At 40.1% G+C, this 12245-nt stretch overlaps 1 long non-coding RNA gene across 1 annotated transcript in view; it reads left to right on the top strand.

Moving 5' to 3' along the window:
• The window catches only part of LOC122996581, a 53854-nt gene that overhangs the window by 13928 nt on the left and 27681 nt on the right, over positions 1-12245 (top strand). The gene's annotated exons all lie outside the window — the stretch shown is intronic.

Raw genomic sequence — 12245 nt, 5'->3', positions numbered from 1 at the left:
TTGCACACCCATTTCTTTATCCTCTTTGTTTTAATCCCTCTAATCTACTGTTTTTGGCTAATGTACATTGGTGTTTTATATCATTATTTCCATCCCTGTGGGGACATGAGTCTGTGTCCACTGATGAATGTCCAGAGTCATAAAGCTAACAATTCATCATCAAAAGGTGAAAGTGCCATTTTAATTGGCTTCATGGTGTAGTGGTATTATACAGCACAGGTCAGTTGCTGAGCAGTGGATTATGTTGTCCTCAAATTACTTTTATTGATGAGTTTGCTTCTCTTGAAAAATGAGCATTGTCAGGATGTGGACAAAGCCCTATTGTCCCAGTCAGCACCTATTTTTACCTCATTCTGTATGTGTGTTTGCATCTACATCTGAAACCTTTAGGCAGAAGTGGTTTACCAGGGCGACAATGGCGACAGTAGCGCTTTACTGTGTGTGTATTGTTTGTCTCAAACTGGGTGTATCCAATGCAATTTTCATAGGCTGTTTATTTTTTGAAGATTCAGGACTTTTCCAAGATCATGGGGGATGTACACCTGGGTTTTATTTTCAAACAGACTATTTTCTTATTCAAGATATATTAACAGTCCAGGGCCACAGCATTGTTTGCTCTGTCTTTTTAGTGTTGTTTTGGCTCTTGCATTCTTGACATATTGGCTGCATTAATGAATTTTCTGTCATTGCAACTATTTTTATCACCCTCCATGATGAAGATCTGCTTTAAACACAAATGTAGAAAGACTAGAGGAATTGTGACCACAAAACAGTATTAAGACTTCAACAGTAGAATCAAGGTCTTGTTATTAATTATGATGAAAAATCACAGCATTTTCACCAGTGGTGCACCAGATTTCTTATTAAAAGAGAAAAATAGTGCAAAAAGTTACATTTTTACATCTAATAACAAATTCTTAACAAAACAATAAACTAAATTTGTCTCATGAGCTGGTAGTAAAAGCCAAAAAGTAATTCTAGTTGGATCTTCATAACCATTTAGAGATGTGCTTCTTGTCATTACTAATTGTTTTGTTGCTACAGTATGTGATCATTATTTAGTGAGCCCCAGGGTGATTAACAAATCCAATAGTCCCATTCAGGATGTATGTTGAGCGCAGTATTTTTGTGTGCAATAATATGGATTTCTCCCTGGTGTCATTTCCCTTTTGCTCAACCGCAGAGTGTGTGCGTTTCATGTTTCAGTGAGTATTAATCTGGGAATGACATAAGAATGTGTAGATAAATCTCTTTACATGTAAATGAAACTAACATTTTTTTTAAAAATTGCCTATGTTCTCTAAAAACAGTTTATTTACTTTAATATAACAGAATACTAAGAAAACCAGAAAACATTTACATTTGAGAAGCTGGAACCAGTAAACTTTTAGGCATTTTTGCTTACAAAATGACCTAAACAATTAATTGTTTATCAAAATTGTTGCAGATTAATGTTTTGATAATCCACCAATCAATGAATTGACTTATTGTTTCAGCTTTAGGTGTGATTTTGGACAAACCGTTCAAATGTCTTAGATGGTAGCAACACAAAATGCGATCTTCTAGTCTTTCAATATCTGAAAGAAAATATGCAGTTTCTTTTCTGCCAACACAAAAAAAGTTGATACTCCTCAGTGACTTATACTATGTAATACTCTACTGATGGAAAATCATTAGAATGATATGTAAAGTCAGTGTTTGATATGGCTAAAAGTCCATCATTATTGTGTACATACAGTTTCTGTCTAGTAAAGCTTGTCTGTTACTTGTAAGGCAGTGAAGTGCAGAGAAAGAGTCCCATTAGTGGTGCTGGTACTCAGACTCATCAATACAATAAGTCTGGTCAGGATGCACTATGGCTACTTTGTTGCTGTACATTGTCTAGCACTCAGAGGTGTTGGCTGCCGATGTATATCGCAGCCCATCAGGCATCTTAAAGGTACAAATCCTCTGCATAGACTCTCAGGTTCCTAAACAACAACCGTCATGAAGGACTGCGCCGCTAATATGGCTGCCAGTGAACATTGCAATGGTGAAAGTACTATCTAAATGCTATCTCCATCTTAATATAAAGCAGAGGTAGCAGCAGTGGATCAGCATTCCAGTCTCGTCTCTGTCTGCTTCTCCCTCTGCCCTCCAAAATCTCTTACCCTCCCCGCTTGAACGGGAGGCAGAGAGGTTAATGTGTCGATGTCGGAGACAGATTGGTACCGTAGTGCTGTCTAGGTGTTGATGCCGTGTTTATGTGCATGTATGGCTGTGTGTGTTTGAGTGTGTGTGCTGATTTGGTGCAGTGGATTAGGGGTGCTGCAGCAGTGACTAAGCCCATCAGAGCCAACTCGAGCACCTGTCTGCTGATCAGCCGTGCCTGCCTGCTTACCTGCATCGTAGTCGCCTGTGATCAAAGGGAATAACTTCCTATTAATCATTCTTCATTTGCCAAATGATGATGAATTGGATGCTACAACATGTAAATACTTTTTATGAGTGTGGATCTTTGTGCTCATCCTGAACTTGGCTACAGTCAATATTTGTCTCAGGCTCAGGACAAATAAAGATTGGCCTCTTACTTCACCTTTCTGTGTCATTAGTTGGATATTGACTGGTCCTTCCTATTAGGACTGCAACTAACAATTCTTTTAATTACAGATTATTCTGTTGATTTTTTTTCTGATTAATTGTTTGGGTGAATGGTGAAATAGCTTGTTTTGTCTAAACAACAGTTTACAAACCCAATTTACAATGATATAAAGCAGAGGAAAGCAGCAAATTCTCCTCATATTATTAAAGCTAGAAGCAACAAATATGTGGTATTTTTGCTTTATAAGTGACTTAAATGATAAATACATTATAAAAGTGTTGTTAATAAATTGTCTTTTGATTGGCTGAGCATGAATTTATTACTCTTTTCAGCACTACTACATCTTCAAGCAGCTGAGTAGAGACTAAGAAGACTAAGCAAACATAACATTTGTGATATCAGCTACAGTGCAGGTTTCTGAAGTGAAGATGTTGAAGTAGACGACTCATTGCTGTCTTCTCAGACTGTCAGACTCAGATTAAACCCAGAAAATCCCAGTTTGAACAACAGCGAGGAGACTGGATTGTTCTAACCGAAACAACATGACTATGTGAGTGTGATAGCCTGCGACACCTGTCAATCAAGGCGCCCCAAACGCTCCAGACATACTTCTCTTTAAGCCTTCTTCACCACCAAGTAGTGCATGAGAAATAGAATGAGCCATTGAGACCTTTAAATTTGACATTTCAAGAAATTTGTGTACTCGCTTTCTTGTTGAGAGTTAGATGAGAAGATCGATATCACTCAAACTTCAAAAAATCTTGTTTGTTTAGTTCGTACAAAAACTGAGGTTTAAAAAAGATTATGGTTTTTCAGGGATTATGCGCAGGGCTATATGTCTTGGAAGTGCGCAGTAACTTCCTGGAGTCTTGTCTTCTTCGAAAGGTTGCCAGGCAACCAGAGTAGACTCCAGGAAGTTTCTGTGCCAAGCCAAGAAATAGTCCGGCACAGAACACCCCGTAAAACCACAACGTGTTGTTTTTACAGTTTGACTTTTGTACAAATAGAACAAACATGTTAACTGGTAATTAGTTAGCTTTAAAGGTTCTGGTAAGTAGATTTTGTTACCTTTGGACAAGGCCAAGCTAGGCTTTTATGCTAATCTAAGCTAACGAGCTGCTAGTAGTAGCTTCATATTTACCATACAGACAAAAGAGTGGTATTGATCTCCCCATCTAATTTTATGCAAGACAGTGAATAAGCATGTCACCCATAATGTCAGAGTATTCTTTTAAACTTGTGTGAAAATTTTATTTACTTTTCTATTCTTAGAGAAAAAGCGTTTTGCATCATACAACATCATGAGATATCACCAGGTCAATCAACCAGCAGTCTATCCATCTCACCTCTCTTGTCACAAACTCAACACGTATCTGTGTGTGTTAATGAAACCTACATCCGATGTGGGTTTGTGTGTGTGGCTGCGGCCCAGGTGGCCCTGTGGAACCCCTCAGACAGATGACTCAGCTGGGCCGGCCGAGGCACTCACTCACGTTGATGGAGCCTGAGAATGAGTCTCAGTGAGTTCAGCTCCTGGCTCTAAGTGCTTGCTGGGGCAGTTTGGCCAGAAGCTGCAGCATACTCTCCTTTAATTAAAGCTGGAATGGAAGGCGCACAGCACGTGAGGCCAATTCACCAACCCCCTCCCCCCTCCTCCCTCCTCCCACACCGGGACGATAGCGGGTATTTATGAGCTTGTGGAGATTGAGTGATTTCAAAGCTGATACCCCACCACACCCATTCAGGTTCATTTGATTGGAGAAGAAGATTCCCCTGCTCAAAAGATGTTCTCCTTTATTTGTTAAAATAGAAAAAAGAATGAAATAAACAAGAGCGAAATAACATCAAGCATCCAGCAGGCACTCCCTCTCTGCAGGGGTTTGTCTTCCACCAAAGCTCTAAACCCTGAGGATTTTTAAAAATTTTTGATCAGTGATGAAGATGTCTCGCGGTGTTTTCAATTTCATCCTCACTGCAGTGATTCATTCGTTTCTTTTAAGGCTGAAGCCACAAGTATCAGCATCTGCTTATTGTGTGTTGTTATCTGTGCAATAAAAGAATGCATGATTTTGATAATCCTAGTAAGCCTGTGAGACACAAACCATTTATTGGTGTATTTCCTGGCTGACGATGGCAAATGATGCTGAACTGACACATAGGACTGCAGTGCTTTCAGCACAGCATCAGCCTCCAACACTGGGTTGTGTAAACCTCCAAAATATATTAACAGCTGCAGCGTCTCTTTGCTCGTCCTCCCACTGCATGGCTTAATCTATCCATTTGAGAGACAGCACGTGAAATGATGTGTCATATTGAGAGGGGCTTCCTCAGATTTTCCTTCCAGTGCCTCCCTACCTCCCTCCCTTCATCTTCCTCTCTATCTCTCTACTTGGCCGATTGCGCTAATCTCTCCTCCCAATTGTTATTCTGATAGTGCAGCTGTTACGTAACTCCCTGAACCAAGAATTGAGACATCAGGGTTATTGAAATGGATCGTCATCATGCCCAAATAAATGAGGAAAGAGAGAGAGAGAAAGGAGAAAGAATGAGGTGATATCTTCTTAGAGGAATTTGATAGGTCATTGCTGGACAGCTTGTTGTCAGAAAGGAAAGCTTTTACCCAAGCTGTTACCCAAACTGAGCTCTTTCCCTTTAAGCTCCTTCTGGCTGATGAGAGAGGAAAGGACAGGAGGTGGGATAGGGAGCTTAGTGTGGTTTGTTGTCCAGGTATTCCGAGTCCTGCCCTGATATCCTCAGACTCTGCAGCATTTCTTGGACTGATATGTACGATAGCTCGGAGCCTCTGCAATGTGCAGCCTACCATCCACTGTATTGATCTGCTCTGCGTTGTATTTGCCTTGCTTTAAAAGACTGGGCTCATAACTTTGTAATTTCATGCATCTCCATCCACTTTTTACTGATCCTATGATTTTGCCACTGTCGCCCTTATTCATTCATGCTTGAGCGCATAAAATGAGAATAAATCAGTGTGAGTGATGGCTTTGAGTTTGCAGGGATATTTGCTTTTTAGAGCATGTCTTTTATAGGTTTTTGTGTGTTTGTGTGTGCAAGGTGAGCATGCCAGCGTGGGACTACATTTGTATGTGTGTGGGATGCACCTTATGTGTTAGTGATTGTGTGAAGATGAGCTCTCAGACTGAAGGAATATAGCCCAGGGGTAAGGCCATAGCAGAGGGAAGGAGAGTGAAAGCAAAAAGGAGTGAAATATCAGAGGAGTGTGGGTGACCCCGGGGTGACTCTGCACCCTTTTCCTCTGTATTGGATGACGGGTGTCTTATTTACCTGATTGATATGATGATTCCTTTCTTCTGTCTACCAGAGGGAAGAGGAATAATTCAATTCGAAACCCAGCAGTACAGTTCAGTAGGTCATTACAGCAGCACAGTTTCCCAGCTGTAATTCTCAGTTCCAGTTCTCTGAGTGCGGACAATAGAGAACGTCTGATTCATTTACTGCAATGGGCAAGAGAAGATTGAGATTATGATTGGAGTCTGACTTTCCTGACTGAATTAAACCTGCATAGTCCGAAGTGGCATGCTGAAACACAGTGTATATGTTACAACAGCTAAGGAGGGCTTTTTAGGATGGGATGCAGATGTTGTTGTCCACAACAATCCTTTTGGGTAACATATGATGACATTACAAGGCCAGGGGTTTGGCCTTGGCTGGTGCTTTGGAGTATCACTCTGTGCTCCCTGATGACAAATCTTACTTAGTGGAGTGCAGATTTCTTGAGTTATCTAATCCTCGTGGCAAGTGTCATCACAGTTTCGTAGCATCATGGACCTGTTATTAAAAGCTTAGCCGTTTGTAAACCCCTTCATCTGAATCCCCGGAGGGAGAGGTGATGCCACTTTGATTTGATCCTCTTCACTTCTCATCCCACCCTGCATGTACAGTGATGCTCTGCTCTCCAGGAGGATGGCCAATAAAGCATAGATCAGTTAGAGGATAAAGCATGACAGAGAAGGAAAGAGGGCCTTCATTTATTTATCGATTCCTATGTGAAAGTAGCATGTTTAAACATTCATATATGTACTTGGCTATATGTAATTACCATGGCTTATATGATATGTTGCTTCTCTGTCATGTCAGTCTGTTACTAACAAATCTTAACAAAAATGCTCTGGTGACTTTTTTTCCACGCAGCAAAATGTACTATAGAGGGACATTTGTTTTCACTAATTACACTCAAGTCTCAAACTGTGGAAATTTGTTGATGTTAAAATGCTCCAAGCACAGTAGCACCTTTATAAAAATGAACCTTAATGAAACCATGCGGCATTACCCACACACATGAAGTTAGCTTTGTGTTCTGATAGCTGGCTTAATTTTGGATATGGTTGTAAAGTTGGCAAAAATTACTGAGCCCTCAATCTAACAAATTTAATAAGTCTTTTATCACCTCACTATTTGTCTTTATCAGGAAAGAGCAATTTACAAAACATTCAGCTAGTCGTTTAGCTAAATATCATGTAGTCTGCTGGCAAAACTTTGCCAGATAAATGATATATACTGTACATATTAAAGTGTTGGTTCACCCAAAACAGAAAAACCCAGCAATTATTTTTTAATTTAATCCTAGTGGTATTTCATTCATTGGGATCCTGTTCATAGCAATATTTGTGGATTACCCATATTAATGGAGAGTGTTAATGGAAAGAAACACAAAACCACAAACCAAATGTAATTTACTTCCATCGTACTGTGGAGACAGAAAATTTGAGACCGATATCTCAAAATCTTGGCAAATAAAACAAAATCCATCTACAGGACTAAATACTACTAGAGTAAAGTGAGGACTACTTTTTTAGAATTTGGTTGAACTCCCTTAGGTATTTATATAGGTATTTATTACTTAAGATTGTTTAAAACCCAGCCTAAATTGTTCTGTGATGAGGTAATCAAAAGGATTTGGATGCTATGGAACTCTGTAGAATTAATCCAAAGGTGGTCAGGCAGGTTTGGGAGGATTTGAGGCCTCTCTGCTCATGATGTATATCAGTAATTCAAATGATGGTTGAATTACATGAATTTATCACACAAAAACTTACAGGTTTTCTCTGGAATGCAATCAGCATTTTTCTCTAAAAGTGACCCTTCCTGGAGACTCAAATACTGTTTCTGTGTTTAACTACCTCCAATCTGACTATGTATAGTACTTAAAGTGTGTCTGTGTCTAAAGTCTGTGTAAAGCAGATTTTTATCTGTGTGTGTGTGTGTATGTGTATGAGCTCACACGTTCATTGAACAGAGGCACGTAGGTTGTCTTGTGGCGCAGGATTTACTAGCTAGCTGGGGGGATAGTGGTGTCACCCTCTCTCTAATTGGCTGACCCCAGAGATTTTTCTCGAGCAGATGCAGAGCCAGGTGCCCACCCCCTTTCCTTTCCTCCTTCCCTACTGGAGTACATTCCTCCATCCCTCCCATAATCAATTCTCCTGCTTCAATATGGACCACAACTCCTTCCCTCCTTCCCTCTCTCTGCCGCAGTTACTTACGGCACATTGCAACGCTGCAAGATCATGCTTTCGATTCTAAACACCTCCCTCTCTTCTCCCAGCCTCCGAGTTTGCACGATAGATCCACATTTAGAGAGAGAAGCGAGAGAGATTAAGTGAGCAACAGAGGGAAGCAGGAGGGGGGGATGGAGCATCAGTCATTTTTACTGTTACAGCAGCCTAATGTTTTCATAGGCAAAAAAAGAAAAGAAAATGGGAGTGCTGTGTAGGTAGATATGGAATAATCAACTTCCACCGCACACATTTATAAAAACCTTTGATATACTAAACAGACATTTGCTCAGATGATGTTTTAGCTGCAAATTCCCTGCTCAGTATTAAATCAGATCGCAAACTGATGGAGAAGGGGAGACAGAGGAGGGGGTCGGTCCTCAGGGACTGTAGCGGTATCGGCTCAGGATGAAGGAGAATCTGTGTGAATGCAGCAGCTTTACAAGGTCAACCACACCTCGCACACTATCACATGTAAGCACACATGTATGTAGACTTGGCACAAGCACATCCAGTGTCAGCCAGCCCTTAGTCAGCACAGTGTTCGCTGCTCTGTGAGAGAGTTGGATGTCGCCACCTAGTGTTATCACAGAGGACTGTTTCTAATCATGATGTAAACACTGACATCATCTCATTTACTCGCTTCTGTGTCCTCATTCCTCTCCTCTAGTCAAATACTTTCTGGACTCCTACGGTACATAATCCCTCTCTCCATGTCGTCTGTAGTAATGGTCTTAATATATCTTGATTTTTTTTAAATGCAAACACTTTGGAATCTTTGTTGTGCTCCATTTTGTAAAAGATCTTTATCTTAAGGACAGAAAAGTTCAGCTTCCACTGTAAATGAGTTAGAGGAAAGCAGTGCAATACTGTGATCCTTCTGCCCTTGATCCCTCTGGGGCAGCGTGGTGTGTGTGTGTGTGTGTGTGCGTGTGTGTGTGTGTGTGCTCTAACCTGACCCTGCTGAGCACCAACAGCTGGCCCAGTGACGACTCTAATGATCTCCCTCAGCAACATTGTCCGTTAAATATAGCCTACATGCTAACAGTATATGTTCTTACACACACATCCATATTTCATTTCCTGTTCAACCACATACTGCTCCGAAAATCCATCTTAACCATATGGATCAGGTCACTCCAGTCGAACATTGTGCCTTCTTTGATTTTGTATTTTTCAGTCCAATTTGGTCAAAGAGACATGGAGAGACTGATCGTTTCAGAGAGTAGATTACTGTGTTCACATCTATGCTGAGCTATTGCAGACACAATACTTAGTGGAAGTAATCCTGCACATGGGTGTTACTTTGTGGTGTCCTGTTGGTACTGGTTTGTGTGTGACTGCTGCCGTGTCTGTTGTGTTGCATCCTCAATATCATCGTCAAAAGATAGATAGATAGATAGATAGATAGACACCTTTATTTACTTAGGGGAAACCATTTGAGAGCAATGCTCTTATTTACAATGGTGCCCTGTAAATACACAACCAAACAAGTCATATAACAAAAGGTGTTAAAAGTGTAAAACCAACAATCTTATACCAAACATAAATACAACACAAACACAAGGCAAATTACTTATAAAATACAAAAGAACAGAAGAGAAAATGACAGTAATATAAATATATTACACAGGGATAAAACAGACACATTAAGGAAAAACAGGAGCATTTATTATATAGAACATCCAACAGAGTCCTAAAATGTTCTAGGGATAAAAAATTTGTCTAATTTAAGGGAGTCCTGAAGCTTGTTCCACCTATGAGGAGCATAATAGGTGAATGCAGTTTTTCCCAATATCCCATAGGTGTCCCATATTTCTAAGTCTTAAAAGTGATGATAAATATAATGGTAGTTTGTTTAGGATGGCTTTAAAAATAAAAACAGGACAGTGTTGTTCCCTTTGAGTAGTAGGTGATGTCCACCCTACCTTCTCATAGAAGATACAATGATGGGTTCTACTATCACATGTAATAAATCTGAGATAACTGTGATACACAGCATCAAGGGGTTTGAGGGTGTGGGCAGTGGCATGCATGTAAATTATATCTGCTTAGTCAAGCACTGATAAAAATGTTGCCTGTACAATCTGTAACCTACTGCTAAAAGAGAGGCACTGCTTATTCCTATAAAAGAAACCTAATTCAAACTTGAGCTTTTTAGTCAGTTCCTCAACATGAGTTTTAAATGATAATTTTTCATCTAACCAGATACCCAGGTACTTATAACATGGGACTTTTTAAATTAGAGACCCAGATATTGTACTATTAGTAATACATAGTGGATTTTTCATTTGAGATTTGGTGAAGAGCATGTAATTAGTCTTATGAAGATTTAGCAAAAGCTTAAGTTTAATCAGGGCCCCTTGAATAGCCAAAAAATCGGCCTTTAAATTAGACAATGCTTTGTCAATAGAGGGCGCCAATGAGTAAATTACTGTGTGGTCAGCATAATAATGAATAGCGCTGTTACTAAAAAATGTCATCTATGTTCAATGTGAACAGAATAGGACCTAGTATTGAGCCCTGTGGCACCCCTTTTGTAACTTCAAGGAAGTCAGATTGATGACCATCTGCAACTATTGCTTGAGTTCTGCCATTAAGATAACTGTGAAACCAGTTACATGCATTTGTGTTTAACACACAAAATCAGAAGGCTGGTGAGACAATTGAATCGTATGCCAGTGATTTAAGGATCAAAGCGAAAGCTGCAATTTTGGAGATCTCTATGAGGAGCTTATTGGAGATAGACTGGTCTGTGGAATTATTAATGATAATATGAGAAAGGTGCTACTGCGTGATAGTGATTTGACATTAACTAAGGGTATCTCCATCTGTCAAATTCATGAGATGACTGAAGAGCACAACAAAACACTGGATTCTCCACAGCACTCCGCCACAAATGTTGATGTAGTCCATGCTAAGTTCAAGGGCAAACAAAAGCACGAGATAAAAATGTAAAACCAGTCAGAAAAAATTAGATACAGTGTATTGCCAACTGCAAAAACTGTGGAGGTAGTCATGCAGCTAAGAGAGACAAATGCCCAGCTTTTGGTCAACAGTGCCATGCCTGCAAAAAATGGAATCATTTTCAAAATACTGCAAGTCCAAACAACAGATGTACAAAAGGCAGACACCTACAGCAGGAGGACTGCTCACCAGCTAGAATCTGACCAAGCTGATAGCAGTACAGATGAAACATTCTGTGTTGATGGCATAACACTGCAAATGAGTGTTGATTAAACTGATGCACAGATAGAAAAAAATGATGAAGCTTTTGTGTATGTTAATTGCACTCCAGTTGAAAGAAAGTTAACACAGGTGCCAAGTGTAATGTTTTGTCAAAAAAGGCATTTCAGCAAGTTAAGAGTGCAGTACAAATATAAGCATGCATTAAATCTACAAACCTTGTTGCATACAGGGGCAGCAAAATCAAAACTGTTGGTATGACTAAGTTGTGGTGCCACCTAGAGAGACAGCCATACACATTGCCATTCTACATTGTTTAAGAGGATGTTCTGCCACTGCTAGGGCTATGTGTATGCAGGCAAATGGGTGTCGTCACATTCAGTAAAGATGTTCAACAGTTAAGCCCCATTGATGATGATCTGTCCCATCAAATTCAAACAGAATACAGCGATCTCTTCACTGATGAGCTTGGAAAGCTACCTGTAACCTATTCCATGACACTTGACCTGGAAGTGAGACCCACTGTTCGTCCTGTGCATTGCATTCCTATGGCTATAAAAGACAGAAAGCTGAGCTACATAGACAGGATGCAGGAATTGGGTGTCATCACTCCTGTGTCTGAGCCAACTGATTGGGTGTCATCTATGGTTGCCACCAACAAAAAGGGCAAAGAAATCAGAATATGCATCAATCCAAGAGACCTGGACACTGCTTTGAAAAGACCACATTACCATATGCATACTGTGGAAAAAGTGGCTGCACACTTTTCATCCTTAGATATAAAGAACAGAAACAGATTTCACTCGACCACACATCTTCAATACTAACCACTTTTAGCACTCACTTTTTTTGGTCGCTATGTTTCGGCCATGTTTTCACAAGTGAAGGCCTCAAAGCTGACCCCCAAAACAAAAGACAGTGAAATGCCAGCAGATGTCCCAGCT

The sequence above is a fragment of the Thunnus albacares genome, chromosome 2, assembly GCF_914725855.1.
Source record: "Thunnus albacares chromosome 2, fThuAlb1.1, whole genome shotgun sequence".
Classification (NCBI taxonomy): Eukaryota; Metazoa; Chordata; class Actinopteri; order Scombriformes; family Scombridae; genus Thunnus; species Thunnus albacares.
The sequence above is the reverse complement of the archived record's forward strand: the minus strand, read 5'-3'. Positions and strand labels throughout refer to the sequence as shown.